The 5,500-nt window shown below is 40.9% G+C and overlaps 1 long non-coding RNA gene across 1 annotated transcript; it reads left to right on the top strand.

Annotated features, from left to right (window-relative positions):
* Positions 1-3,058: 3,058 nt before the first annotated feature.
* LOC127906843 (uncharacterized) lies at positions 3,059-5,184 on the top strand. Its single transcript, XR_008062981.1, has 3 exons — positions 3,059-3,392; positions 3,461-3,664; positions 4,784-5,184. It is a non-coding gene; the product is annotated as an uncharacterized LOC127906843 (long non-coding RNA).
* The last annotated feature ends 316 nt before the right edge of the window (positions 5,185-5,500 follow it).

Here is a 5,500-nt window from a genome sequence, read left to right as displayed (position 1 = left end):
TGTGGTAATCCATTGATTTTGTTTTCTACTGGTATTGTCACATTTCAGTCAGTCTTTACAAATAGAAAAACACTCATTGACTCTGAACGGACACTTCTGAGCGGTGCTGCGTACACTTAACTGTAATCTATATTAGTTCCTTTGTATACAGCTATACACGTCTGTGGACCCACTTACCTGCGAGGCTGCGATCCATACTAGGTGCTTTGTATACAGCCATGCCCTCCATCTTAATGACTTGGGTATTGCTTGTGTCTTTGTCAAACTGTCAGCAGCATCAAAGCCCCCCTCCAGCTGTGTCTGAGCCTGGAGCACAGTGTGTTGTCCTGAATGAATAACAAGCAGCAGCTATTGATTCCTCATTATACTGTCTGGGCTCTCTGAGTGGTGAGTGTCTCTGGCAGGGGAAAAAATGACTTGCTCATATTGTTCACTGACTGCTGCCTCGAGTGCCCCGAGTCCCAGGTGAACTAGCGAGCTCGCTCTCCCCCCGGTTAAATACCCTCTTCTGCTTAGACGTTGACTAACACCTAGCCAGGTGCCTCCCATTGGGTGAAGGGCCAATGGAACACAAGTTCTGCTGCTCTCTCCAGCCTATAGGATGACATTAGAAAATAATGGCTGAGGTTTGAGGAAGGGATGTTTATCACTGACATCTTGGTGTTTTAATTTCCCTTCGCTGGTGTCTTTTTGTTCATATCCTTTGGCTTCTCAATAGAAATCAGCCCGTGTTCATGAGCTTGACCTGAACAAAGTCTCCCTTTTCACCTCTGATAGGCCTGTGTGTCTTTCAGGAGGTGAATGAGGTATCTTGATGGTATGGGGGACCATTGAGTTGCTTCCCTGATGCTTGTAGACATGGGTCACCTACCAGGCACATTGCTCTGTACAGAGGAGGACTGAGAGCATGACATCAGTCTGAAACATACAACACAACAATGTGCTGTGACTGGGCAGGGCCCAGGACTTTTTCATATTTCACTAAATGACGCATGGCTAAGTGAAGAGCCAGCTCTGTACCGTCTGAGATGATAATCCTCTTTCTTCATCCCTACACATTGCATGATATGTTCTGTTATGCTCCTTGACAGTCAATAGAATACCGTGGACAAGCTCAGGTCAGGAAACCCATTCCATCCTGGCCCATTGGCCATTACTCGACACACACCCCATCTAAAACAATGGTATCATTGAAAAGAGCTGCACACTGGAACAGTGCTAACGTACGTGTTTGTGAAGTATCTTGAGTATGGCTGAAGTGGGCGGGCTGCCTAGTATCCAATGGTGTTTCTTTATAGAAGTAGGCGGGCTGACAGGTATCCAATGGTGCTTCTGTTATAGAGGCTTTTCCTCCTTCTCTAAAAGGTATTACTGGAGATGATCAACTGCACTGTTCTGCACCACACTAAGAGCAGTGAACCCTGGGGGCGCACACTAAAATTACTCAACCATTTCAAATGGTGAGGCAACAGTTGGCTGCAACATGTTTCCTGCTGTGCCACTGAAGCTTGACCAGAGTCTATGATGGAACCCTGCTACACAAAACATAAACAAAAGCAAAAGGGGGGAGAGACCAGAGTGGAACTGGATGAGTGTAGTGGCAGGCCTGTGAAGTCTCGTGCCTCTCTTTCCCCTGTCCATGTCTAAAGCCTTCCCCTGTCCGTCTCCCCGAGAATAAAGGAGAAATCAATTATTCCAGAGCTGTGAAACATTGAGATGAACTCAGACTGCGAGTGCAAATTTAGTTCAATCCTTGTCTCTTTTCTGATTGGGCGTCTACACGATTAAAATGGTTAGAAAGGTCTGTCCGTCCATTCTTGATTGGCAAGGAAATTCTGCTTGGGAATATAAAGCACTTAATTTCCTTCTGTCTTTGCAATGCAGAGGCACAAATACTCTTCATATGTGATGAGAAAAACCTGTGATTTAGGCTGATGATAAATAAGAATTCATTTAGCCTATAAATTGCCTCTCCCCACAGGCCTGTGGACGTGCTCACAGGCAGTTCCGGTGTTTTCAACTGAGCTTTATCTGCCAAGACCAGGGAGGGAGATCCTGTTTTATAATCAAACCATAATGATTTGCTTGAAAATGGAAGCCGTTCCCAGTAGTTTAGATACTGTGGGTAGTCTAGGGGAGAATCTCAATTCCATACTCCTCATGTCCTCCCTCCTCGCCACCTCCTAAAAACCCACTGGAGGAGAAGGTCAGAGGGGTGAGACCTCTGACTTTCTCATCCAATTGATTTTGAGAAGTAGGTGAGGGAAGAGGAGTGAAGACACGAGAAGTATGGAATGAGATTCTCCCTTGGAGGCCATCTATTTGATGTGCTGCTTATCGGAAGGCTTTTCTATATGTGATAGTAAGACTGGGTCAAATAGACATCAAAACCAATGTTTGAACCAGGTCAAATAGACATCAAAACTGATGTTTGAACCGGGTCAAATAGACATCAAAACTGATGTTTGAACCGGGTCAAATAGACATCAAAACTGATGTTTGAACCAGGTCAAATAGACATCAAAACTGATGTTTGAACCAGGTCAAATAGACATCAACACTGATGTTTGAACCGGGTCAAATAGACATCAAAACTGATGTTTGAACCGGGTCAAATAGACATCAAAACTGATGTTTGAACCGGGTCAAATAGACATCAAAACTGATGTTTGAACCAGGTCAAATAGACATCAAAACTGATGTTTGAACGGGGTCAAATAGACATCAACACTGATGTTTGAACCAGGTCAAATAGACATCAACACTGATGTTTGAACCAGGTCAAATAGACATCAACACTGATGTTTGAACCAGGTCAAATAGACATCAACACTGATGTTTGAACCAGGTCAAATAGACATCAACACTGATGTTTGAACCAGGTCAAATAGACATCAAAACTGATGTTTGAACCAGGTCAAATAGACATCAAAGCTGATGTTTGAACCGGGTCAAATAGACATCAACACTGATGTTTGAACCGGGTCAAATAGACATCAAAGCTGATGTTTGAACCGGGTCAAATAGACATCAAAACTGATGTTTGAATCAGGTCAAATAGACATCAAAACTGATGTTTGAACCAGGTCAAATAGACATCAAAACTGATGTTTGAACCGGGTCAAATAGACATCAACACTGATGTTTGAACCAGGTCAAATAGACATCAAAACTGATGTTTGAATCAGGTCAAATAGACATCAACACTGATGTTTGAACCAGGTCAAATAGACATCAAAACTGATGTTTGAACCGGGTGAAATAGACATCAACACTGATGTTTGAACCAGGTCAAATAGACATCAAAACTGATGTTTGAACCGGGTCAAATAGACATCAACACTGATGTTTGAACCAGGTCAAATAGACATCAAAACTGATGTTTGAACCGGGTCAAATAGACATCAACACTGATGTTTGAACCGGGTTAAATAGACATCAAAACTGATGTTTGAATCAGGTCAAATAGACATCAAAACTGATGTTTGAACCGGGTTAAATAGACATCAACACTGATGTTTGAACGAGGTCAAATAGACATCAAAACTGATGTTTGAATCAGGTCAAATAGACATCAAAACTGATGTTTGAACCGGGTCAAATAGACATCAAAACTGATGTTTGAACCGGGTTAAATAGACATCAACACTGATGTTTGAACGAGGTCAAATAGACATCAAAACTGATGTTTGAATCAGGTCAAATAGACATCAACACTGATGTTTGAACCAGGTCAAATAGACATCAAAACTGATGTTTGAACCAGGTCAAATAGACATCAACACTGATGTTTGAACCAGGTCAAATAGACATCAACACTGATGTTTGAACCAGGTCAAATAGACATCAAAACTGATGTTTGAACCAGGTCAAATAGACATCAAAACTGATGTTTGAACCGGGTCAAATAGACATCAAAACTGATGTTTGAACCAGGTCAAATAGACATCAAAACTGATGTTTGAACCGGGTCAAATAGACATCAAAACTGATGTTTGAACCGGGTCAAATAGACATCAAAACTGATGTTTGAACCGGGTCAAATAGACATCAAAACTGATGTTTGAACCGGGTCAAATAGACATCAAAACTGATGTTTGAACCGGGTCAAATAGACATCAAAACTGATGTTTGAACGGGTCAAATAGACATCAAAACTGATGTTTGAACCAGGTCAAATAGACATCAAAACTGATGTTTGAACCAGGTCAAATAGACATCAAAACTGATGTTTGAACCGGGTCAAATAGACATCAAAACTGATGTTTGAACCAGGTCAAATAGACATCAAAACTGATGTTTGAACCGGGTCAAATAGACATCAACACTGATGTTTGAACCGGGTCAAATAGACATCAAAGCTGATGTTTGAACCGGGTCAAATAGACATCAAACTGATGTTTGAACCAGGTCAAATAGACATCAAAGCTGATGTTTGAACGGGTCAAATAGACATCAACACTGATGTTTGAACCAGGTCAAATAGACATCAACACTGATGTTTGAACCAGGTCAAATAGACATCAACACTGATGTTTGAACCAGGTCAAATAGACATCAACACTGATGTTTGAACCAGGTCAAATAGACATCAAAACTGATGTTTGAACCAGGTCAAATAGACATCAAAACTGATGTTTGAATCAGGTCAAATAGACATCAACACTGATGTTTGAACCGGGTCAAATAGTCATCAACACTGATGTTTGAACCAGGTCAAATAGACATCAAAACTGATGTTTGAATCAGGTCAAATAGACATCAACACTGATGTTTGAACCAGGTCAAATAGACATCAAAACTGATGTTTGAACCGGGTCAAATAGACATCAACACTGATGTTTGAACCAGGTCAAATAGACATCAAAACTGATGTTTGAATCAGGTCAAATAGACATCAAAACTGATGTTTGAACCGGGTCAAATAGACATCAACACTGATGTTTGAACCAGGTCAAATAGACATCAAAACTGATGTTTGAATCAGGTCAAATAGACATCAACACTGATGTTTGAACCAGGTCAAATAGACATCAAAACTGATGTTTGAACCGGGTCAAATAGACATCAACACTGATGTTTGAACCAGGTCAAATAGACATCAAAACTGATGTTTGAACCAAGTCAAATAGACATCAACACTGATGTTTGAACCAGGTCAAATAGACATCAAAACTGATGTTTGAACCAGGTCAAATAGACATCAAAACTGATGTTTGAACGGGGTCAAATAGACATCAACACTGATGTTTGAACCAGGTCAAATAGACATCAAAACTGATGTTTGAACCAGGTCAAATAGACATCAACACTGATGTTTGAACCAGGTCAAATAGACATCAACACTGATGTTTGAACCAGGTCAAATAGACATCAAAACTGATGTTTGAACCAGGTCAAATAGACATCAAAACTGATGTTTGAACCAGGTCAAATAGACATCAACACTGATGTTTGAACCGGGTCAAATAGACATCAACACTGATGTTTGAACCAGGTC

The sequence above is a fragment of the Oncorhynchus keta genome, chromosome 13 (assembly GCF_023373465.1).
Source record: "Oncorhynchus keta strain PuntledgeMale-10-30-2019 chromosome 13, Oket_V2, whole genome shotgun sequence".
Taxonomy (NCBI): Eukaryota; Metazoa; Chordata; class Actinopteri; order Salmoniformes; family Salmonidae; genus Oncorhynchus; species Oncorhynchus keta.
Note: the sequence above shows the minus strand (reverse complement) of the source record. Positions and strands in the feature narration are given on the sequence as shown.